The 27,455-nt window shown below is 34.9% G+C and overlaps 1 pseudogene; it reads left to right on the plus strand.

Annotated features, from left to right (window-relative positions):
* The first annotated feature begins 708 nt into the window (after positions 1 to 708).
* On the plus strand, positions 709 to 24,422 carry LOC120126133 (annotated as a pseudogene).
* The last annotated feature ends 3,033 nt before the right edge of the window (positions 24,423 to 27,455 follow it).

Genomic DNA, 27,455 nt, shown 5'->3' on the forward strand with positions numbered 1-27,455 from the left:
GTGAGTAAAATATGAGATAGAGTAAAGTTTAATGACTCATGGTGTAATTTACCCTTTTTTCCTTCTCTTCTTCATTTTCTCTACGCCGACCACCACGTCATTTTCATTCCAGCCACTCTCGACAGTTGTAGATGGTGATCGTTCGGTCCCAAAATAGAATGGGTCGGTTTGTATCGACCCTTGAGTCCAGATTTGGTGTGTTGTTTCACCAAAAAAATGTCCTAAAACCCGTGAATTTGGACTGAAACATTTCGGGTTCCTCACTTTTAATCTCAAATTTGTGGACTTCGGAGCAATTTCCTACAAAATGGAGGTCGGATTTAAACTCACAACGTTGAGGCAAAGTGACCCATCCCATTTTGGGACCAAACGACCACTATATACGATGGTTAACGGTGGCCGACAATGACATCCGATCACCTTCTGTTTTTATTTTATTTTTTAATTATTTAATATTAAAGAATAATAATAATAAAATCCACCTTTAGAGATAAAACGAGAGAGTGAGTAAAATGATTCAATTTAAAAAGTTTAATGAGCAAATTAAAAAAATTTAAAAGTTTGGTGAGCAAAAACAGTAGAGATACTAAAGTAGAGTTTATTTCGTTAAATATCCTTTTGCCGCATGGCATGAGATATTTAATTTACAAACAGACACAAAAACTACCCTTGTTCGTTTCCGATCCTATTTTTCTCGCTGTTTTTCCGATGGCATCTCTTTCGAGTCCAGTCTCCATTTCCAATCTACGTGAGACATACCCCTGTCTCAACACCCATTTACCTTCTTCTCCGTCTCCTTGTTTAATCAAAGCTTCAAATCAACGAATTGGATCTCTCAAATTCTACTCTGAAATCTCTCAGTTTCATAGGCTTTATCTCCAAGCTCTACCCCGTGAGGTTCCAGATGAAGGTGAAGAACAGCCGCAGTCTCTCGCCCTTAATATTGGGTTTCACTTATTTTCTGAAGATACCTATATGTATCTCAGATACTGTACCGAATGCTATCGTATGATTCATTTGCTGCGTTTGGCAATAACCTTATGATTTGTTTACGAAAACAACTGCTTTGTTCTTGAAAGATATGTAGTTATAATAATTCTATGTTTTAGTTGTGTTAGTTTTGAACTGTTTGATCACTTCAAGTGGAGAATGAATAACTTTATTACTACTGTTTGCTTTTTTTTTTTGGGGTTTAGCATCTCTGGAGAAGGAAAGAAAATGCAAAATAGCCAAAAGTAAAAATCAAATGAAACTTTTAAGAAGTTCGAAAATTTTCCGCATGGAATTAAATGATTCAGTTTAAAACTTTTACAAAGGTGTCGATGTTACTAGATTTTACAAGCTTTGTTACCTGGGGAATTCGAACTCTGTTGTGAGAGTCCAATATGTTTTAATATTATTGAAGTTTATCCATGGGTCATATCCCTATGCCTATGTCAGTATCAAGGATTTAAATTACGGTTGCGATCGCATTTTAGGTTGCGTTGCATTTCTCGTGATTGCGGCAATAGCAGGTTCTATTGTGGTCATTGCAGGTATTATGGTTTTGTGATAAAGGTGTTGGACAAAACCTTTACCGCTATTCCGATGACAAAACCTTTACCGCTATTCCGATGACAAACCGCTATTTAAATCTTTGGTCAGGATATGCATCCGAAATGGGTTCTGGACATGGTTACTTCAAGAAAAATAAAAAGTTGGAACAACAACATGGCTGTCTACTTCTGGCATGATATTTGGAATACTTTTCTTGTATTGGTTGACGTAGATTCTTAATGGATGTATCAAGTAACTGCTTTGGTTCAGTATTAATGGGATCTCTTATGTTCTGAAGGGTGATTCAAATCGGAATAAAAGCAGTGAAAATGATGTAGATAAGTTAACAAATGTTGAAAGTCATGGAAGTGGACAGAGCTGGACTTTTGAGAAATCCAATATCTGGTGGAGTGCACGGTGCAACTTCAGGGCAGGGTTTACCTCGGCCGACTTTAGCTGTCCGTAATCTGATGGAACAAGTAAAGTCTATATTTGAGTTCTAGTTTCTATCATATCTTGAAAAGTGAAAGAGGAAAAAAATCATCTATTCTCTTTCCTCGTGTTCTGTTTCTAGTTTATTTTAGTTTAACTGTTCTGAATTGTTGGCCTTTGTAATTCAAGGCCAGATTTGCTCATTTATGCACTGTAATGTCTCGGATGCACCACCGACGAGAAGGGTATCCTTTTGGCTCTTTGGTAGATTTTGCACCTGATTCAATGGGACGTACGTAGTGACTTTTAAAGTTATGTTATTTGGTTTCTTTTTTATTACATCGTAAATGTGAACATTTGTTAAACCATTTTTGTGGTTTCTTTTGTTACTATTTTATTTGAAGTGTAATAGCTTTTGTAACTATGTGCTTGTCCTTCATAAAAGCATCATACTTCAAATTACACAGCGAATCTGATTTTGTGTATAAATGGTTAGAGTAATTTAACATATCTTTTCTTTTTTCAATTTACAGATCCAATATTTTTACCATTGGCCATCTACACGGAATTTATTAGCAGACCCTAGGTGTAGCCTCGTCGTGCAGGTTAATTCTTCTGTTCCTTTTGCCCTGAATATCTGCCTTAGTTATTCTCCCTTTATGGATGGAATTCATTGACAGTTTACAGATACCTGGATGGAGTGGCTTATCAAATGCAAGGGTAACAATATTTGGCGATGTCTACCCACTTCCCGAGCATGAACAGGTAGTCAACTCACCAATTTTTTATTTTGTGGTGGGAGGGGATGGGGTTAGAGAAGCAAGGTAATTAAATATAGAATTGAATGCTTACTATAAAAGATTGAGATCTCTTCTTTTTCCTAAATGGGATCATGGCTTTAGAGAACGGGTTTCTGTTAACTCAGAATATCATTATCAATTATTTTAAAAGATGTATATTTGGAGGAACTTTCATTTCCTTAGGGGGCATTTGGATGGGGAATGTGAGATTCCCATGGGAATGGAATCCACATTCTCCCGTTTGGTTAGTCCGAGAATTTCATTTCCGGTAATGTAAGATTACCAATAGTAGATTTTTTGGGTATATTACCAAGAATGTCATTACTTCCCTTTCCTTAGGTATTGTTGGATTACCGACGTATTAGACTAAAATGTCTTTAATTTTTTTTTCAAAAATATCATTCTTCTGTCATTGAAAAATAAAAATTCTACGAAGGTTAAATTACAAATTTATCCTTAAACTATTTTAGATTTACAAAAAGAAGTCTATAATTAAAATTTTATATGAAGTTCAAGGGTTAAAATAAAAATTTACCCTTTCATTAAACCTTTTTATATTTTTAATTTTATAAAAAAATTATATAAATTTTATGAATTTAAATTTTTTAAAGAAAATATATAAATATTTTTCAACTTGTTAAAAAAACAAATATATAATAAGGACAATTTGGTCTAATATACATTCCAATAATCTTTTATTCCTTTAACTAAACACAGTAATCTTATATTCATGCTAAACCAACCAAACACAAAATACAACATTCCCAGTAATCCTATTCCCTGGTAATCTTACATTCCCATTGGTAATCTTACATTCCGTGAACCAAACACACTCTTACTGTTTTAAGAATGCACAATATGGAGACTTTACCCCTTGTTCCCAGAGAATCAAATAGCGGACCGAAAACGCTATCGTGGGCGTTATTTAGCGGTAGCGCCACCGTCCGAAACCGAGATTGATAAAATTAGCGGTGGGTGGTAGATTCACGCCAATAGCGACCCGTTGCGCCCGCAATTTAACGGGTAACGGTGAATAGCATCAATAACGGGACGCTATTATTGTTTCCGACCGCTATAGTGAAAAAAAAAGTGATCAGTAAGAGAAGAAATGAAGGACAAAAGCATGAAACGTTTAAGAATCAAAATCCTAAACTTATAATAAGAAAGAGAAAATTAAAGAATAAAAAGAAACCTTAATTGTCACTCATACCCTAAAACCAAATTTGTAACAAGAAGAAAAAGCAGCACGGTCAAAAACAAAATTAAAGATAAAAAACAATGAAAAAAGGAAGAAATTGAAGAAAAGAAGGCTTACCTCTGGTCCTTGCCATTTCTGGGTGATCAAAGCAATGAACAGCTTATCCCAATAGTGGGGAGTTTTCATTCGGTGAAATGGCCAACATATATGAAAAGGGGCTAGATCCGACGATGAACGATGGAGTTCGGAGGGCAAGAATGAAGAACCCAAAAGATTTGCGACTGATTTGGAAATTTGATATGTTTTACGATGATACCAAGGCTGGATTTGTACTTAGGAGACCAAAGAGAATCTGTTTCTGCATTTTAAATTTAGTACGGTGGTCGGAAACGTCCAACATGGTGCTTGTTGTGACGGTCGGCGATGAAAATGGGTTTACGAGAGAATGAAGAGAGTTTTTGGGAGAAAGATAATAAAAAGGAAAAGAAAATATAAGATGTTATAATAATTATCGGGGTAATAATAGATTTCCTGCCTTTTAGTTTTCCAAATATCTAATTTAGTCCCTAATTTTCATGTTTAGTTGTTTAGTTATATTTAATTTAGTCATTTTTTGTTCTTTAAATTTATTTAAATTTCACACTATTATTTTAATTATATTTAATTGTGGCTTAAAGAAAGTTGTGTTAAATTATTATGTTTTAGGATAAGTTGTGTGAAATTTAAAAAACTTCACTACCGTGACACCCGCGGTGACCGCAATAGTATCCGTTATGTTCGCAACCGCGATAAACGCAACGCGACCGAAAATGCGGCCGCAAACACTATTTAAATCCCTGGTTGTTCCCCTTCTATTCTTTGATCACTTGTTTGGAGGTTATCCTTCATCTCTAGGCCCCATTAAATGTCTGCCATGATTTATGTTACACATTGTTTTGCATAAAATATGCCTCAAGAAGGCCCGATCGTTTTGCTAGGAATGGGCTCATAAACAGTACATAGCAAAACATCATCAAGGGACTTCACAACTGCTGGGAAATTTCTACTACTTCAGGATGCAAAATATAAGTTCAGCTTTGGTCTATGGTTTTCTCTATTTCTTGCACCAACTGATCTTTCCTGCTTAGATAGAATATAGACTAATTCTTTATGCATTACTTGTATCTATGACCTGTTTTTCTTGGAAATCCTAATATCTGTTATTGAGTCGTGAACATATTTTAATATTCAGTCGAGACTAATGTTCCTAAAGCACTAGTTAGAATTTCATCTGAGATTTTTGGAATGAGGGGAGAAAAATGGGGAAGAGAGGGGCCAGGAGGGCTTAACTTGCTTTAGACTACTGCTTCCTTGCTTAAAAATGCGAGAATAGTTTCCAAGCTACCATAGGTTCTAACTTGCATGATCAAGTTGAATAAGTTTGTTTATGTGTGAAGTTAAATAGATGATTTTCATATGACTGCAAATTTCCGTAGCTTTGGTTAAAACTAGAGATGACACAAGTGAATTGCATCCTTTTTTAGTTTTTTAACACTTCTACTACCACAACCTTTTTTTCTATTTTTTTTAACTAGAGATTGCACCCTTTTGATCATAGATGCATCAACCATTGTGGATGAGTACACCTTTTTGATTCTTGAAGGAAGATTAGCCCCAAGCACAACTTAAGTACCTCTACTGTTTTACATCTTTTTTTTTTCTTTCAAAAGCATCAAAAACTGAAAAAAATGTTTGAACTAAGGAGTAAAATATTTGATATTGAACTGCCAAGTTCACCGGAAATGGGTCATTTTGTTCGATCTTTGGTGCAAGCAGTATTCAACAAGACTGCTGGTTATAGAATCTCAGGAGAACTGGAACGTTATTGTAGAAAAGAGTTGAATCAGTTTCCTACTCATAGGTTGTAAATTGGTAGATTAGGATTTATTTCCTTGAGAAACAAGATCAGTCATTATCTGATTCCTAATTAGTTTCTTTTCTAGATTGTTAAGAGTCCTAACCGTGTGGGATTATCCTATTATATATTATGCTACCCTTGATTGAATAAGAGAAATTTTCCTTCACCAAAACTCTCATGGCATCAATGCTAGGTTCTAAACCCTGATAAGGCATGGATACACAAACCACCTCCTCAGAAGTCAATTCATGACTTGAGCAAAATCCCTCAGCTAATATCACCGAAAACTCACCTCTTCCTATCATTAATCACAAACTCAATGGCACAATTTTCTTCAGTGGTCATAATCTATCCTTATGTATACTTCTAGTAGAGGAAAGGATGATTATCTCACCGATGAGGTTACTATTCTAGCAACGACGGATCCCAAGTATCGGACGTGGTCGATTGAAAATCGCATGATCATGTCATGGCTAATAAACTCTATGATCACGTAAATTGAAGAAAATTTATGTTAAAATAGACCTTATCTTTTTTATTTATTCCATAAGAATATTTATCCTGAAATAAAGCATTAAAGTTAGAAGTTATAATAACATATTTACAAAATCTCTTAGCTAACTAATATTCCTTAATTAGGAAACTGAAATTTGACACTCCCCCTCAAGCTGGGAAATGGATATCATCCATTATCAACTTGCTTACTAACTTCTGAAAATTCTTTCCAGACAATCCTTTGGTAAGTATATCTTCCAGTTGACTATCAGTGGACACATATAGAGTGTAGATTAGGCCATTGTCAAGCTTCTCTTTTATAAAATGTCTGTAAACTTCAATGTGCTTTGTACGTCATGATGTACTGGATTGTGTGTAATATTGATAGAAAATTTATTATCTCAATACAGTCTCATTGGACCTTCCCAGTTGATTTTTAAATCTTCTAAACTAATTTTTAGCCATAATAACTCACAAATCCCAAGTGCCATTGTCTTAGATTCAGCTTCTACGCTAGATCTGGCCATAACATCTGTTTTTTACTCCTCTAAGTCACAGGGTTGCCTCCTAGGAAGTGCAATAGCTCGAGGTCGATCTTATATCAACTATAGATCCTGAGTAAACTGCATTAGCATAGGCCTCGAGGGTTAGCTCCTCCCCTTTCTTAAATTAGATTCCTTTATGTTCCCTTTAAGTATTGTAGGATCTGATACAAAGCCCTAAGATGAGACTCTTTGGGGTTGTGCATGAATTGACTTGCCACTCCAAGTACATAGGCAATATTCGGTCTAGTATGTGACAAGTAGATGAGTTTCCCCACGAGGCTATGGTAGGAGCCTTTATCAACAACTACATATTCTAGTGCATCTCCAAGTTTATGGTTGACTTCTATAGGCGTCTCTTCTAGTTTGCATCCCAATTTGCCTGCCTTCGTCAACAAATCAACTATGTATTTTTGCTGGGATATGAAGATTATTTCCCAAGAATGTGCGACTTCATTACCGAGAAAATATTTTGACTTACCAAGCTCTTTGACTTCAAATTCTTTTACTAGGCATTTTTTTAAACTCTCTATTCCTTCCAAACCGCCACCTATCACTATAATGTCATCTACATATGCTAATAAAGTAGTTACTCCCCCTGAAGGTGAGTGCTTTACAAACAGAGTATGATCACCTTGGCTATGTTTATATCCCAACTTGAGCATTTCCTTGGTAAACCTTCCAATCCAACTCTTGGGGACTGTTTTAATCCGTATAAAGCCTTTTTTAGCCTACATACCTTTTGTCATGTATTTGGATTGAATCCTGGTGGGACATCCATATAAACTTCCTCCTTAAGCTCATTATGTAAAAATGCATTTTTAATGTCAAATTGTTGTAATTTCTAGCCTCGATTAGCAGCTAGTGACAACAACACTCTTACAGTATTCATCTTTGCAACAGGGTCAAAAGTCTCAAGGTAGTTTATTTCATTCATTTGAGTATACCCTTTTGTCATAACCGTCTTCGGGTGGGCCTAGAATTGAGCTTCGACTTAAATGAAACATGTTAGAGCCGTCACCGATCATTTTTAAAAAAAATTAGGTTGATCAGACATTTTAATTTACCATCTTACCTGATATGCGTTTTACCAGAAATATGTCGAATTCGGGAGTCGATTACAATCAAAGAAGAATTAGCACCCTTGTACTGCCATTTTGGTACCAATTTAATTTCTCGGTTGTCTTAATTACAAAAATTAAAAGTTAAATTAAATTTAAAAGTTATATCAAAATTACTTACCCTTGACGAATTCAAAATTTTCCTAAAAAAATAAAATAAATGTTAGGAAATAAAATAGAATAAATAAAAGAAAATCGAAAAGAATTAATGTTAGTTAAAATAAAAAAGATTTAGAAGAAACAATAAGATAAAAATTTGATAAAAATTAAATAAATAAAAGAAAAAATAAATTAAAGGATTATACTAGAAGGAATAAGAAAATTCGAGGATCAAATTGGAGTTAATTGAATGTTGCAAGGAGAAAAATAAAAGTTAGGGGGCTAAATTGCAAAAAAAAAATAGGGACTAAATTGAATTAGTTCAAAATTATAAGGCAAATTCACAAAAGGTGACCAGAATGGATTACGCATTAAACTTTCAGGGACTGTGGAAATAATTAAACTATCTCATAATTGCACTAAGGCCCTCCCTATAAATAGGCTTAAAATCCTAAAAAAATCATTTTATCCCATTTCACATATTAAACACTTCCCCCTTCTCTCATTTCTCTCAAACTCCACCCAACCGGCCTAGTGCTGACCAATCACTGACGTAGCCCTGTCGTCGTCAACAGCCGCTCCGGCCACCACCATCGGTGGTCGGAAAAAACTAAATTCAACCAAAATACTCTTCCTGACCCCATGAGTATGAAACCAAAGCCCAATCACCCTAAAAATACCCCAATCAACATAAATCTAAGTTTTTAGGTTCGGATTTTCACCTTTTCTGGCGAGCATTTTCAACTTCTGGTGGCCGATTCCTTCCCTAGTCGAGACTAGCGCTGCTTTTATGTCTTTTTTTTGCTGACGTGAATGCTTTGCTTGGTGTTTCGATATTTGGTTGTCTGTTTTTTGTACACTTTGCTACTCGTTTATGTGTTGCCCTCTCGTGTCCATTGGTGGCTTGGTCGGAGGCTTTTTATAGCCTGGAACCCGATCGTTGTAGCTACGAAATGGGCGAGATCTCCGTTTTATTCTTTCACTTGACGTTCGACTGAGTGTCGTTCGTGTAGGCTGTTACACCAACCTTGCGAAATTCTCGGCCGATTTTCGAATCGTGCTGGCGCGTGGCCTCAACGCGTGCTCCCATGCGGCGCCCTTCCTTAATACGAAACCCTGGTTTGATTTTTTAGGCTGGGTCAGACCTGCTGGCTCAGTTGGGCTACACTTCGGACTGTATTGGACCTGTTAAAATTTAATAAATAAATAAATAAATAATATAACCTAATATATAAATAATAAAAAGAAAAGAAAAAAGAAAAATTACCCTTCCCACAGACTATATAATATATTAATATTTTCAAAAACCATTTTCAAAAACCATTTTTTAAAAAACAGATTTCAAAACCGATTTAAAAACTATATAATATATGTTTTCAAAACTATTTTAAAAACTATATACATTTTCAAAATTATTTTTTAAAACTATATATTATATGTTTTCAAAATTTTCTACTATATACTATATGTTTTCAAAATGGTTTTAAAACTATATATTATACGTTTTTTTAAAAGTAAGTTTCCAAAAATTATATATTATATATTTCAAGAACTATATTTATTATGCTATATAAAAACCGCAGAAGAAAGTACGTGTCTATAGCTGCCCCTCTTTGCCCATTTATCGTGTAACAAAAATAGGGCAAAGATACAAGGACTGAGATTTTCGTTAAGTAAGAAGAGGGTCCAAAAGCGAATTTGCTCCTGTGAGTCTGATATCTTTCTCTGTGATTGAAATCTAACTTATAGAATATCTTCCGTCGCGGAGTTGAAATTCGACTTGAAAATTCTAATAAATCGTGGCTCCCTGTTGTTGAGCTGAATTACAGGTGATTCATTCGTCGTGAAGTTGAGTTAATCTTGGATGCTTCGAGCATGATATCCTTCGCTATGAAGTTGAAATCTAGCTCGAAATATGAACTGGAAAATGGCTTCTTGTTGCAAAATTGCAGTCAACCTTGGTCTTCTTCTTGGCTGAAAGACCTAGGTTTGCAAATTCGACAGGAAAGTAGTCCCTCACTGCTACCATGCAGTTTATATGCTCTCAAGCTGAATGGAATCGAACTTGAAATTCTTCATTGACAGATAGTTCTTCTCGCCTTGAGCTATTTTGTAAATTGGGCTTGGAGCTAGTTCCTTGTTATTGGAGATGACTCATTTGATGTGAAGTTCTGTCGATCTATTGGGCATGATATCCTTCGTTGTGAAGTTGAAATTGTGGGTGACTCCTTCATCGTGAAGTTGAGTCGAAACTTTTGGGTACTATATCCTTCGTTGTGAAACTGAAATCGTAGGTGACTCCTTCGTAGTGAAGTTGAGTCTGTATTAAATAAATTTTCCTTGGGCCATATATCATTCCTTACGAAGTTGAAATCTAATTTGGATAGGCTGCATTGTTTCCAATTTTGGAGTTTCCTTTAAATTCAGTATTCTTGAAACTGATTCTGACAAAAATCTGCAAAATTACGCATATATGCGATGCTATGGATGCAATGTTTTTATGTATGCCTAAAATGCATATGCAGGGTTTAGAGAGAAATCTCAATCTCTTGCGATCATTTCAAATGACTCTTAATTCTAGAATCTTAAATTTCTGATTCTTGATCTTGGATTCTTCAACAGGCTTTAATCCGATATACATTATGTGAACTTGCAAAAAGGTTTATTTCTAGTCTTGGTTTAAACAATGCCTTTCATTGAACTAGAACTCAATATCTCGAGTATAGTACAAAAAAACCTTTATAGGCTTCTGAACACCTGTACCTTTCGGAAAACCTTTGTACAGTAATACACAATTATCTTTTCAAAAAGTTAATAAATCATTCTCATTAAAATTAAATCTAAGATGCTTAAAAGGAATTGATTTTTTTAGAGAAATTACCATATTTAATTATGAGGAAAAAGAACAAAAAATACATGGCAAACATTCTGAAAAGTCAAAAAAAGAAATACAAGTAGATGCCCTAGATCTCGACAATGCGAACGGTTTTGAACTGACACACCATTATATGACTTTTGAGTGTAGCTTTTGTTAAGGTGATTTCGAAGATGTGGCAATATTCGAGAGAGTGCAAAGCTCCTCTGAATTGTTAAATTTCATGTAGACTTGGATGTTGCGATCTTTTATTGCCTTGATCCGGGACCTTCCCATGCGCGAATCCTGGATCATTATCCAAGCATCCATTTTGGGTTTTCAAGTTGGATCCATCTTTGGTCTTAAGATGTCCTTTTTGGGTTTTCATCTTGGACCCGCCTTATTTTCATTCTTGTTTTTCCTTTTATTTTTAAATTTAGGGCGCCCTTTTGGGTTTTCACCCTAAGCGAAGTATTTCTTGACTGTATCTGAATTAACAGGATTAGGTAGTTCCGGCCCGTCCATTTCATTCAAGATCAGTGCTCCTACGGAGAAGGCCTTTTTCACGACATAAGATCTTCTCAATTTGGCATCCATTTTCCTCTGAAGTCTTTTTGAATTGGCCAAATCCTCTTCAACACAAGATCTCATTCACAAAATACTCTTGGGCAAACCTTCTTATTATGTTCTCGAATCATTCGTTTTTGGTAGAGTTGACCACGGTGAATAGCCTTCAACCTCTTTTCTTCTATTATGTTCAATTGATCATGTCGAGTTTGCACTCATTCTACATCATCCAGTTTAACTTCCGACAAAACCTAGAGTAATGGAATCTCTACCTCAATGGGCAATATTGCCTCCATCCCGTATGCCAAGGAAAATGGGGATGCCCCAATCGAAATTCGTACCAAAGTTCGATAAGCAAACAAAGGAAAATGCAATTTCTCGTGCCAATCCTTGCATGTTTCAGTCGTTTTCTCCACTATTTTCTTGATATTTTTATTTACTGCTTCTACCGCTTTGTTCATCCTTGGTCTATAAGTAATAGAGTTGTGATGCTTTATGTTAAACTGTTCACAAGCAGCATCCATCATCTTGTTGTTTAAGTTTGTTACATTATCAGTAATGATTCTTTCAGGTAAACCATATCGACTTATGATCTATTTTTTCAATAACTTACAAATAGTGGACTGAGTAATACTGTCATATGATGCAACTTTCACCCATTTTGTAAAATAGTCAATTGCTACAAGAACGAACTGATGACCATTTGAAGTTTTTGGATGAATTTGTCCAATGACATCCATACCCCCACATAGAAAAGGGCCACGGTTCTGTCATCACGTGAAGAGGGTGAGGCTGAACATTTATTTTATCCACATAGATTTGTCACTTATGACATCTTCTAGCATAATTGATGCAAACACTCTCCAATGTGGACCAGAAGTATCCACATCTCATAACTTGTATTGCCATCATATGTCTATTTGTATGAGTTCCACAAACTCCGTCATGTACCTCCTCCAATATCATCTTTGCTTCTTCTGCATCTACACATCATAACAAGACTTGATCATGACTTTACTTGTATAAGATTTCTCCATCAAGAATATATCCAGCTGTTATCCTTCTGATTTTATTTTGTCAGTTTCGATGGCTTCTTAAGGATAGTTTTGATTCTTAATGTATTATAGGATGTTGTGGTACCAAGGTTCGGTATCTTTTATCTCTTCGATTTGGTAACAATAAGCCGGGTAATCATACGACTGCATGTCAATTGGCATCATGTCAGACTCCCCGCCAGCCTTTAATGATGCTGCCAAGGTAGCTAAAGCATCGACCATTTGATTTTATTCTCTAGGCACATAATGGAAAGTTACTTCATCAAACTCTTTGAGTAGATCCAATATGAGCTTTCGGTATTCCAACAACTTTACATCTTTTGTCTCCCACTCCCGTTGAAGTTGATAGATCACTAAGGTAGAATCTCCATATACCCGTAAGGTCTTTATATTATGTCCAATAGCAGCTTGAATCCCTAAGACGCAAGCTTTATACTCTACCATGTTGTTAGTGCAATGAAAATTCAATCTGCTAGTGAACAGTTAATGATTTCCTTCAGGTGAAACCAATATAGCTCCAATTCCGTGTCCTAATGCATTCGATGCACCATCAAAATGACTTCTCCAGGAATCACATGTATAAGCACTTGCTTCTTCTAGAGATATGGACATCAAGTCTTTATCTGGGAAGTCAAAGTCCAGTGGCTCGTAAATTTTAGAAATTCTGTTTGCCAAGAAGTCAGATATGGCACTTCCCTTTATAGCCTTTTGGTTCACGTATTCAATGTCAAATTCAGATAATAGCATTTTCCATCGGGCTAACCTTCCAGAGAGCAGGCACACCCATCATGTACGTTAGCGGATCTAACTTGGAATCAACCAAGTGGTGTGGTACAACATGTATTGTAACATCATCCATACCGGGTTAGTGATCAAATTGTGAGATTTAAAAATTCAGTGACCAAATTGGATAAAGTAAAAAGTTCAAAGAATTGATTGAAATGTTTTGTGTATGAGCAATTAGCAAAGAATGAGGAACTAAAGGGGTAAATAAGTCTTTTAATAAGGGAAGCAATTAAATATTACTTTTGAAGGGATATTTTAATACGACGTGGAAAATAATTGGTGAAAACCAAAGTTCCAGATTTTTCTTCTTCTTCATTCTTCTTTTCCACCGTGAGACCAAGCTAAAGGTGAGTTTTCTTGTTAATCAAATTCTTGATGAATTTAAGGTTACTTATTGATCATTAGATGATAACTAAGCTTAAGGAAAGCTTAGGTTATCTTAAAATCAAAAGATGATGGGGTTAGGAAGGATTAAAGGAAGGAAGTAGAAAAGTGAAATCTTGGAATAGAGTTCATAATAAGAATTGGAAGTGGGATTTGACTTGTCATCAAGCTAATTAAGGAATAGGAAGTGTTAGAATTAGATTAAGAACATGTTGAAAGTTGAGTGAGATTCTTAAATTCTATATAGAGAATTGGATTTCTAAGTTTTAGAGGTATGGAATGGATAATAATTAGTTTAAGTAAGAGTATGTAGGTTAGGGATATAAAAAGAGGGGAAATATAAAGTGTTGAGAAGATGATGAAGAGATTTTCATGCTAAAATAACATTTATGGGCAATATGCATCGATGCACATTCAATGTGTATCGATGCATCAAGGATAAATTCCAGAAATTGTTCAAGGTGTATCGATGCACATGAAGTGCATCGATGCACTCCTTTAAAATAAAAATATCGAATGCCATCAGTGAATCGATGCACAAGTAGTGCATCGATGCACCCCCTTAAATACAAACATCGAATAGGATTTATGTAATGATGCATAGATAGTGCATCGATGCACCCGTCAAGGGATGCATCGATACATGGTGTAGTGCATCGATGCATACCTTCATTAAAAGATGAAAATGGCTTTTCTTTTAGCCCAAGAAATGATAGTTTAGAATATATTAATTAGTATACTGATAAGTATTAATGAATTACTATGTAGATACAGAGCCTAAACAAGTTCCAGAACAATTGCCTAGTAAGATCGATCGAGGAAAAAACAAGGAAATATAGGTGAGTGCATATGTATAACATGATTATAGTGATATATTCAGTTCTAGACTTTTGAGAAGTCTAGATTCAATACATTGATGCATAATTCATTTCATATTGTGAAGCATGATATGAATTTATACTATGTGCATTGTGTAACATGTTTTAAATGAATATGTATGCAAAGTTATATGAGTCATGTGATGAAGGTAAGAAAATGATATGTCTATGTGATATACTATGTAATTTGGGAAAAACCTATGTTATGTAGATGAGAACCATAGGTATAGTTGGCATGCCAAGAGTAGAGGGTCTACGTGGTCCTTCGGGACATATATGTATTCTTTGGAACATGTGTGAGGTCTTTTGAGACACATACTTGATCCTTGACATATGTATATGATTCTTAAGGAATTTTCTATGTGGTTCTTAGGGACAATCTTATATGGCACTATAGTGCAATTCTACGTGGCACTTCGGTGCAATTCTACGTGGCACTTCGGTGCATTTATATTAGCTGTGGTGACATCATAGTGCACAACCTAACAGTGCTCACATACCTTAGGTTCTCAGTATGGTATCATGGGTCAATAAACTTATTAATATGAATTCATGAATGTTAATGTACTATGCTTATAGGTAAGGAACATGGTGATATAAACTGCATGGTTAAGTATTTGATTTCATCTCATTCCATTTTATTATGGCATTTTCATTACATTTCTTTGTTGTTATTATTATTATATTGCCTCACTAAGTCGATAACTTAGCGTGTGAGTGTTTGACACGTAGGATCCGAGAAAGTAGACGAGACAAATTAAGTAGCTGGACAACAATACTCCTGCAACTATCAGATCAGAGGCAACTTAATCAGTAGGTCCTTTTGTTATGTAAATGAATGTTGGCATGTAATCAAAGGGTTAAGTTGTGTATGCTCTGAGTATTTTGATAAACTTGTATATGTATATTATTGTATTTTAATAATATAAGTTCAAATGTTTTATCGTTTTTTTAAGAGTATTATTTTGTATAGTCAATGTGACATCCTGGACTCGTATCCGGGTCGGGTATAGGTTGATGGTGTTACATTTAATGGTATCAAAGCTATGGTTTAGCCGATTCTAGGCATAAACCAGAGTCTATAGAGTCTTTAAATAGAATACATGCCAACAAATAGTGAGAACTTCTGCTCTGGTATAGTATGAGTATGTTGTTTTGCTAATAGAACTGTGTGTTTATTTTATTAGATATCCGGACATAATAGCTCCCGAAGTGAAGCGGGAGAAGATAGGCCTGCTGAAAACAGTAATTCACCTACCCTGGCTAGGCAAGGCGAATGACAGGCATCTCAGGGAAGTATTAATTAAATTATCTCATAATTGCACTAAAGCCCTCCCTATGAATAGCCTTAAAATCCTAAAAAAACCATTTTATCTCATTTCACATATTAAACACTTCCCCCTTCTCTCATTTCTCTCAACCTCCCCCAACCGGCCTAGTGTCGGCTAATCACCAACGTAGCCCTGTCGTCGTCAACCGCCACTCCGATAACTATCACCGGTGGTCGGAAAAAACCAAATTCAACAAAAATAATCTTCCCGGCCCCGTGAGTACGAAACCAAAGCCCAATCACCCTAAAAAGACCCCAAATCAACGTATATCTAAGTTTTTAGGTTTAGATTTTCACCTTTTCTGGCGAGCCTTTTCAACTTCTGGTGGTCAATTCCTTCCCGAGCCGAGACTAACGCTGCTTTTATTTCTTTTCTTTTTTTTGCTTACGTGAATGCTTTGCTTGGCTTTGTTTGGTGTTTCAATATTTGGTTGTATGTTTCTTTTTTTTTTGTACACTTTGCTGCTCGTTTCTGTGTTTCCCTCTCGTGTCCTTTGGTGGCTTGGTCGAAGGCTTTTTATAGCCTGGAACCCGACCGTTGTAGCTCCGAAATGGGCGGGATCTTCGTCTGATTCTTTCGCTAGACGTTCGACCGAATGCTATTCATGTAGGCTGTTACACCGACCTTGCGAAAATCCTAACCAGTTTTTGAATTGTGATGGTGCGTGGCCTCCACGCGCGCTCCCATGCGGCGCTCTTCCTTAATACGAAACCCTAGTTTGATTTTTTGGGCTGGGTCAAGCCCCCTAACCGGGCTGATTTGTTGGGTTAGGCCTGCTAGATCGGTTGAGATGCACTTTGGATTGGATTAGACCTATTAAACTTTAATAAATAAATAAATAAATAATAATAATAATAATATAACTTAATATATAAATAATAAAAAGAAATAATAAAAAATAAAAGAAAAAATTATCCTTCCCAAAAACTATATAATATATTAATATTTTCAAAAACCATTTTTAAAAAAATGATTTTAAAATCGATTTAAAAACTATATAAGTTTTCAAAATTATTTTTTAAAACTATATATTATATGTTTTCAAAATTTTCTTTAAAACTATATACTATATGTTTCAAAATGGTTTTAAAAACTATATATTATACATTTTTTAAGTAAGTTTCCAAAAAATATATATTATATATTTCAAGAACTATATTTATTATGCTATATAAAAACCCCGGACGAAAATACGTTTCTACACCTTTAGCAACCAATCTTGCTTTGTACTTCTCCAAAGAACTATCTGATTTATATTTCATTGTGAACACCCATCGAATTCCCACCGGTTTTGTTTCTCTTGGAAATTCCACCAAATTCCATGTCTTATCCTTTTTAAGTGCTTCCATTTCAACTTTCATGACATTTTTCCAATTCTCATCATCTAAAGCCTCATATACGGTTTTGGAATGGAGATAGAGTTTAGGCTAGTAAGAAAGGCTTTATGGTTGTGGGACAAATTTTTGTATGACATGAATAGGTACCTGAGATATTTTGTGTAGGCTCTAGTTCCTTTTTTAATAGCAATTGGAAAATCATAGTCTCTTTGATCAGGATTTTTAGTAGTTTCAGTGATATTGTTATTATTAGAAGGAGGTTCAGTGATTACCTCGGGTGGTATACGAGCAGAGGATGATTGAACCTTCACCGATGCCTTTTTACTTGAATAAATTAGTAAAGGACGAGTAGTATTCTGAATCCCTTCTTGTGATTTAGGTTAGGCTCTGTCTTGGGTTGTATGGTTTCGTGTTGGGTTGGCTGATTAGCAGGGAATAACTGCTAGGTAGGTGCTAGAAAAATCGAGGAGAAAAAAGTCTTTGTCGTTATTTTTTGTGAAAGAGATCTCCCCTGAAAATAAGGATGAGTAAAGTAATTCTCTTCTTCTGCAGAAGTGACATCAGCATATTCAAAGTGATTTTTTTTGTGAGGGATGATAGCATTTGCACCCGAGTGGAAAATATCCAAGAAAGACGCATTTGACTATTTGTGGATCAAGTTTCCCCTATTTTGAGAATGTACATGGACAAAGGCAACACAACCGGATATTTTAGGAGGAAGATTATTTGAGGTATTGAAATTAGGAAAGAACTTTGTTAGAACTTGCATAGGGCTTTGAGATTCAAGAACCTTTGTAGGCAGTCTATTTATCATACGAGTACCAGTTAAGACAACCTCCCCCAATATTGTTTAGGAACATTTTTTTGGAACAAGAGAGCCCTTGACCACTTTCTTTTAGCTACACCATTTTGTTAGGGTGTGCTAACACATGATGACTCATGTATATCCCTTTTTCTCGAAAATAAGTTGAGAGAAATTTATTGAAATAGTCTTTGGCATTGTTAGACCGAAACCTCTTAATTTCAACATCAAATTGGGTTTTGATCACGTTGTAAAAGGTTTGGAAGGTAGAGCTCACATCAGATTTTTGTTTTAAAAGGATTATACAAGACACATGGGTACAATCACCAATAAAGGATACCAACCATTGAGCCCAAAAAATATTTGAAATAGAAGATGATCTCCAAACATCACTATGAATAAGAGTGAAAGGAGAAGTTCTTTTATTGCTAATTGGAAAAGAGGTACGTTTGTGTTTTGCAAGAATTTTTCAATATTCCCCTTTGAACTATAAATGAAACATGACTTTAAGGACTCTAAATGATTGATGACCAAGGCGAAGGTAATGGAGCCAAATTTGGTCTTTATTGGTCTTAACAAATTCAGAGAGGAAAGATAATGGTGAGGAATTCAGAACACTAACTTGACCACTAGATTCTTCAAAATAATGTAAGACATTTATTTCCTTAGCATGTTCAATCCTCCTCCTCGTACCTTATTCCTGAAAAACACACCGAGTTGGATAAAAGGCCACACTGCAGTTAAAATCCTTGGTAATCTTTTGAATTGATAGAAGATTGGTAAAAAACTTTGGAACATGGAAGATATTTTTAAGGGTGAGGGTTTCGTTTACAACATCACCTTGACCAACCATTGTGATCACCGAACCATTGGCTATTGTTATCTTTTTATTACTAGGACAAGGGGTATATGATATAAAGTTTTGCGAGGAGTGAGTCATGTGGTCTGTAGCTTCCGAGTCGATGACCCAAGAACCTTTGGTGGGTATGTCTGAGACTTTAGAATATTGAGAAGAGGAATACCTGAGAAAGCCAAACTGTAAATACCTTTTGAAGAAGGTTTCTCCAATGATCCCAGCAGATTCTTTAGCTTCTCAATCTCTTCTCTATTGAACTCAACATGTGATTCTTGAGGATTATCTTCTCCATCTTGCTGTCTTGTTGTATATGCTTTCCCTTGTCCCTTTGGTTGTCTACCTTTAACTAATTTTTTTATTTGTTGTATGTGGCCTTCCATGGAGTTTCCAACATTATTCCTTAGTGTGACGAGGTTTTTTGTAATATGTGCACCATAAGGAGTCTTTGTTCATTGGCCTTGTGAATTATGTTTCCTATTATCTTCACCAGATGGTTGTTCCAGGCCCAAATTCTTCTTATTTACAGCCTTTGTGACCAGGATTGAACCTTCCACTTGATTATTCTCAATCATAACTCCTCTTCTTCCTTATTCAGCACGAACAATCACAATTATTTCATTTAGCAATGGAAGATCCTCCTTTCCAAGTATTTGAGCTCTTTCTGTATCAAACTCAACATCTAGTCCCGCAAGAAAATCATAAATTCGATCATTTTCAACAAACCTTTTAAGAAGTGTTGCATCTTCATTGTATCTCATTTTAATGCACTGATAATGATCCATTTCTTTCCATAAACCCTGCAAAAGATTGAAATACTCTGTGATTGACCGATTTCCTTGCTTGGTGGATGAAATCATAGTCTTGATTTCATAGATTTGTGCATTATATCGGTCTTTCGAATATGTCTGCTTTACAGCTTCCCATATTTCGTCTGTGTTAAGGAACATACAAGTATCACTGATTTCTGACACAATAGAGTTCCACAACCTTGACATTACACCAGAGTTTTGCTCATCACAAGCATCAAACTTAGGGTCCCTTTCTTTAGGCCCAATTTTGAGTATATGACTTAGTTTGCCTCTTCCTTTCAAGAACATGTGAACCAAGTGGGACCACTTGAGGTAATTCTTTTCATTTAATCTGTAGGCTGCCTGAATGTTCCGCAATTCACTGGCTGGAGTTGAATTGTTTACTTCATTTGCAGAGACTTCTGAGGTAGCCCCAGTGTTGTCGGTTTCAACATTTTCTACCATGTTTTTTTGGAAAACTTTTACAAGCCTGAGGACTGGTCGATGAGTGTGAAGAGGTTGCCTGAAAAGAGAGAAAATATCCTAGAATCGAGCTAAAAACACTCTGATACAATGTTAAAATAGGCCTTATCTTTCTTATTTATTCCATAAGAATTTACACTGATAAATAAAGACATAGTGAGCCTAAAGCAAAGAAACTCTAAACTAGGAAAGAGACTTGTTTTAAGAATAGTTTTCCTAAAATAAAGCCTTAAGGTTAGGAGTTATAGTCACTAACATATTTACAGAATCTCTTAGATAACTAATATTCCTTGATTAGGAAACTGAAATCTGACAATTTCCTTATGTAGAAAACAACCAAGGAAATTTAGGATGCGCCAAGAGAAACTTACCCCAGTTCCAGAAACACATCCGAACTTTTTGAATTTGAAACTCAACTTCATGATATGAAAAGGGGAAATGATGTCACTCAATATTTCAACACAATAATCAGGCACTGCAGCACCTTGATATGTTTGAAATACACCCCTGAAAATGTCCAGATAATGCAGCTTTACACAAAAATATTGCTGATCAAAAGAGAACATTTAAATTTCTACTTGGTCTCAATAAGGATCTAGATGCTAAGGGGTAGAATCCTAGGCAGTAGGCCACTTCCTTCTATCCGAGAAACATTTGCTGAGGCTTAGCCTTGTATAAACATAATAACTCTTCTCAGAGTACAAGTGTTACTTACATGTTACTAGGAAGATGTGCAGTTCCTTGGATGCCACTTATTTTTATCACTAATCTTATTTTTCCAAATCCTCAATTCGGGGGACAACTTGAGGGAATTTCAGCTTAGACATATTTTTCAAGACACCCATTCCATGTATATTTCACTCCAAATTGTCAATCCAGCATCCTTACCCTCTTTTGAATTCTCAAATAGCTTACAAGTCTTAAAACCCAATATGAAAAGAATTCGATTAAAAATTCTTTTACACCGTCTTTCACAACAAATTATGAATCATATTACTAAAATTAGGAAAGACATTACTGACATCAGATTTAGGGTTAAGGAGATAGATCCATGTGACACGAGTACAATCGTTTATATAAGACACAAACCATCGAGCACAAGAAGCATTTGGAACATTAGATCGACCCCAAATATCACTATGAACAAGAGTAGAAGGAATAAAATCTCTTTTATTACCAATTGGAACGGAACACGTTTGTGTTTGGCCAACTCACAATCAGTACAATGGAAATTATCAAAAGCAATACCATGAAATAACAAAGAGAACATGAATTGGACTATCCTAAGAGATGGACCTAAACGACGATGATAGGGCAAATTTTATTTTGCTTTTTCCTAGCATATTCAGAAAGAAATGATGTAGATATAGAAAATTACCACGTTCAATCATTCAATTATTTATTGTGAGTTTGTTACAGGAAGTAGAGACCAGGGTTTCAAATAGAGGCCGAATAGCGGTGTCGCGGCCGTTATATCACGGTCGCGGCGGTGTCCGAAACCGCTATCACATAAAATAACAGTGTGAAGCTGGATCACACCAATAGCGGCGGATCGCGGCCGCAATTTAACGGATCGCGGCCAATCGCAGCAATAACGGACCGCTATTCCGCTATTATTCCGTTATTTTAATTTTTTTTTTTAAAAAGGTTTTTTTTATTAAAAAAATCAGCTCCTTCGAAAAAAATTCACGGTCGCAATATCCGCAATGACTGCAATAGCATCCGTTATATTCGCAACCGTGATAAACGTGATGTGACCGAAAACGTGACCGCGAACGCTATTTAAAACCCTGGTAGAGACCGTCTTTTTAACTAGCACGTTCAATCATTCTCTTCGTCTATTGTTTGAAAATTACAGTGTAAAGGGGCAAAAGGTTATATTACAAATCAAATCTGTGGTTAATTTTTGAATAGAAATAAGGTTGTCAAAGAGATTTGAACATGAACATTTTTTAGGATAAGGTCTTTGTTAAGGTAAATTTTCTTTTGGCCATCTACGGTATAGTGGTGCCATCTGCTATGGTGATCTTTGAGTGGTCACTGTTTGGGGTGTAGTTGAAGAAATATTTGAGGACCAAGTGGCTCCAGAATTTATTACTCATATGAGAGGCGAGCTTCTTTCTGAGGCAGTAGGATAAGAGAAGAGGAAATGCCTGAAATCATCATTGGGCAGGTACCTGTCGAAGATGGCTTCCCAAGAGATTTCAACAAGTTTTTCAGTATCACAATTTCCTCAATATTAAACTTAGGAGAAGACTGCTTTTCTTTACTAGTCGAAAGAGAGCTTAGCAATAGTGTTTGGCACTTTGGCTACAATAACTTACATTTCGAGTAAGTTTGTTAGTTGGTTTGACATGAAGCATCCAACACTTTTCCCTAGTGTGACAAGGTTTTTTACAGTGTAGAATTGGAAATCACGATAGGCTAGGTGAATATTCTGCAACTCAATTGTTGTAACATTAACAATCTCAACATCAGAGGCATGAGGGACATGACTCGTAATCTTGGCAGAACCAGATAGGACTGTTGTAATAGAAGAACTTTCGACAACAAATTTATGTGAGAGGGATGATTACATCGACTAAACCAATAGGGTGTGCCGGTATGTTTAATGGTGGAAAATATTTTCGATTAGGAACAAACCTAAGCGGGTACCATGTTATAATCTTAGGAAATAAACTGAATTGCTGATTTCTAATAGGACTGTTTTGCTAAAGATAAATGTTATCTAGAGATAGTGATTACAAAGACTCTTAAGACTTGTCATTTCTTATCATAAAAGACTAAACAAAAAACTTCAACATACCTGACTATTATGAATGAGTTTTTGGTTCACCATAGGAAGATCTGGAACGATAATAACAGGAAATAATGCTTGTTGCATCGTGATTGAGTTTGGTCCTCCTGCTTGGTGTAACCCTCTAAATTTTCTCGTTTCCAGGGATAAAAATTAGTGTTTGTTCAAACATTTAGTTGTATCCTATTTTTTCATCACTTTCTTTTTCGTAACTGAAATTGGTTTAACATGAGTTAAAGAAAATCCTGTTTGGTTCTGTTTTTATTGTTGGTTCAGCTGCTTTGTATTAACTAGCTTCGGTCTCTTGCTTTTTACATAACAGATGTAACTGTGTAAAATAATGAATGGTTTCGGATTCATAAGTATGATTTGCAGTGGAATAAAAAGACAATCAGTCTATAAATGATGTCCCCTTCCTATTTTTCTTTTTTCAATTTTTCATATGATGAACAGAGTGGTGAACATGTTTATTCATCAAAATTCATTTCAGTGGTATATATTTCATTTGAGGATTCGGCACGGTTGCATGGATTGATGTTAAGGAATATGAAGCGCTTGAACCCGATCAGATTGCTGTTGATCGCGAACAAAATCTAAAGGTGAACTTTTAACTTCTCATAATCTCAACTCTCCACTTGCATGGTATGCTCTTTTGGTGGTGTTGTGTTTTGTGTTCTGGCTGGCTACTTCCGTCAAAAGAGGTGTTTAGTTTCTCCAACCGAGTATCGGGATCTACTACAGCTTTTTTCATACATATTCAAAAATATAGAAAAACTTGGAAAAATATAGTCACGTCAGTTACATATTCGTGTTCGACACTTATACCCGGATCCAATTAACAAAAGCTCCAACATACCCTTTTCTTGGCTAATTTTGGTTTAATTTGCTAGGAGCTCAATGCAGCCTTTTCAAAGCCCCTCAAAGATTTGCTTTCAGCAGAAACTGAGGTTGATGGTGATGCTCTTATATCAATCGACAGCAAGGGATTGACATTAGGGTCCGTTAAGGAGGACAGGTATCATTTACTTCTATTTTGCTGTTGTCTTTTTTGAAGTATCCATTTCCGACACGAGTATGTAGATCGGGATATAGCCTCAAAATATCTGAATGAACTTAAAAATCCGATCATATGCGTGTCGTATATAACATGGACTTATTTCGTATGATGGCAATGGAAAATTCTAAAGCTCGGGTTTCGGAGGAGGTGCAGGGATTTATGTCAGGTGTATGTGTAACACTGCTATATTGCTTTCAGTTCAACGTACAGAGGTTGTCATTTGAAGAAGGGAATGGCGTTGAAACATTGGAGGAAGCCAAAGTTGCATTGTGGAAAGTAATAAAGGAAGGAGTAGTGGAAAATCTGAAGAGCCATCACTGCATGTAATCTTATGGAGAAACTTATATTATAGACAGGTTGTCGTTCCTGTCTGATGTAATTTCTTAACAAGGATCATTCGGATGCCTAGTGTATGGTTCTATTATAATATATATATATTTAGAACAAGCTTAGCGCAAAGGATCGGATTACTATTTATAAATAAATAAACATTTATCATTCAAATGTTTAGGTTTTTTTCTCAATTTTTTTGTGTTGCCTTCATTTTTCTTTTTATTTAGTCGGTGATGACATCAATTTTAATATTGGTTGTCGACTGTCGGTGATTACTAATTCTCTTGTTTTTGTTTTATATTATGTCATTTGTTTTCTTGAATTCTTTTTTCATATTTTGAATGAGAATCTCTGCTTTTGTGACGTTTTTTTATGCTATTGTGACATGATTCTTATGGTTTTTGGTACGTTTTACGTATACCTTTGCGGTCGTTAGGTGCTTACATGACCCTCTCGACATTTGTTTGTTTATTGGTTTATTGATGGTCAAGTATTGTCAGATCTTCTATTTGGTATAAAGGTTGTTTGTTGATAGTCATAATTGTGTAGCTAATTAGTCTGTTAGATAGTTTAGTTCGCTCATCATTCATTTATCATTTCGTAAAGCGTGTCATTCAATAGAGACTGAGTTTTTATAAAGATTATTGAGTTTTTTAAATTTTAGTATATGAATTTGACTTTAATTAATTTGGTATCTAAATTTGATTTGGCGGTACTTGTACTTGGTTTGTCGGTTCAAATTATTTAAAAATCAAATCAATTTGAGTCCGAACAGCAAGTTAATGTACTAATTTCAATAAAGAAACTAAGTTTAATTATCCAATTAGATAAGAAAATTATTTACCAAATTAAATACTAAAACCAAGTTCAAATTTTTAATTAAAAAAATTAGGTACCAAACTAAATTTTGAGTTATGTATTATAACATTTAATATTTAATTGGGATGATTGACCCAAATATTAAATATCTTTTTAATCATGGAAGTGAGTCACATACGTGTTAACATATTAAGGGTTTCCTAAAACACGAATGAACAAAAATAATTATTTAACTAAACATCTTTGCATTCAAAGGAAGTATATTCAATTAACATGTTAGAAAAGAGATCTAGGACATACTCCTAAACTAAGAAGAAAAATTAATTTCATACATAAAGACCTTTCTGCATTTCACATCAAACATTCAGAAAATATATTAAAAATACAAATTAATAGTACCAAAATACTGAAATTCACTTATAATACCACAATGTAAAATCTCAACTCAGTCAGAATTAAAAAAAATAACATGAATTACAAAACCATTAATTTTAAGGACCAAATCGTAAAAACAACATAATATTAGTACTTGATTTAAAAATCAAATTAATTAGTTCTTACCTGAAATTAAACTCATTCTAAAGTTATGGTCAAAATTACAAGTCATTTCGAGTTAAAATCGCCATTTAATTGCATCTCGAACCTTTAGATAATTTTACAAAGAAATCATTTTAATATATATTAGAGTTCAAAACAATCCCATTTACCCGAAATTGGGTATAGGTTTTGAAACAAGAACACGAATTTAAAAAACCCCAAATTTTCTATCTTAAAATTTTTGAAATCATCCTAGTTGATTTCAAAACCTATTCATTTGATTTCAAAATTTTCTACCAAAAAATTGTAGATTAGGCCTTCCAATGAAACTACAAGCCTCTAAACATGCTCTGTAACGCAATGAATCTCATGTTAGTAGTTTCGGACTAACCTGAAAGGGTTTGGATAAATCTATAAGTCTTGTAGGAAGTCTTGGTTCAAATTTGAGTTGGATTGAGCTTGGTTTAAGCCCAATTTGAGATTAAAAAATGATATTTTTTATTTGAGATCAAAATTTGAGGGACTAAGGAAGTAATTATTCCATTTAATTTTAGAAAGGCTGAAAACCATTAAGAATGCTTATGTAACCATGTAATTTGTTTCACTCCATCATTTCCCAAAAACTTATTTTCTTCTTCGTCTCAAAGACTCCCTTCTCCTTTGTAACTTCCTCAAAGGTGTTAGCTTTATCCTCTAATATCACTAGTTTAAATTAATGAAGGTAAGATCCTCAATCAACATCCTTAGAGCTTTCTTTTAGGCCCTAAATCAAAGATTGGCCATGGTGGCCATAAGTGGTGGTTTAGGAATCCTTACTAAACCAGTTTATTTTTAGTAGATTTAAACCTTAGGAAGTGTTCTTAACTCCTTTTTAAGTTCCTAAGTGAGTTAGTAGCTCATTTTCTTATCTTTGATCAGTGAAAAAGGTTGGGGAAAGTTCCAAGAACAAGGGCAGGGAGAATTTTTTGCTTGATTTAGTTGGGGTTGTTTTCTAGCAGCTTAGGACTAAGGTAACACATTTCTAACTGTTCTATACTTGTGAGTTATAGATATGTTTGTTGGCTTGTATGAGTTCATAGAGCATGTAAGTGCATCCATGGTAGGTTATGACATTTGATGTTATACACATGAAAAATGACTTAATATGACCCCTATTAGCTTACATAAGATTTAAATAATGTTTAAAGGCCAAATGAGTAAAGTTGGGTGTCATACTTGTGTAAAAATAGAGTATTTATGGGCTTGAGTATCGTATTGAATGAATAGTACTGATATTGTTCTTCATATAGTCAAAACAAAGGGTTTTTTTTGGCTTAGTAGTATTATCCTATTCATATGGTATCACCATTGTTCTTCGGATATCGATACTCAAGGATGAGGTATCGATGCCAGTGTTAAGTTGCAAATTCCAATAGTTAGTTTTGGTATCGATACTCAGGGATTTTCAATACCACACAGAGCAGAAGTACCAATACCTTAAGTAAGAGTATCAATATTGAATTATTTTCCCAAATATGAAATCATTTGAAAGCAATAATATTGTTTCATCTTTTGTTTTACAATTATAAATTCTAATTAAATTTTGTTGTCAAATGGTAAAATAAATTGAATTAATTTTTTTTTATTTATTGTTGGAATTATGAATTCTAGTTTGTGTTTAAACGAAACAAT

The sequence above is a fragment of the Hibiscus syriacus genome, unplaced genomic scaffold (assembly GCF_006381635.1).
Source record: "Hibiscus syriacus cultivar Baekdansim isolate YM2019G1 unplaced genomic scaffold, ASM638163v2 tig00110450_pilon, whole genome shotgun sequence".
Lineage (NCBI taxonomy): Eukaryota > Viridiplantae > Streptophyta > Magnoliopsida > Malvales > Malvaceae > Hibiscus > Hibiscus syriacus.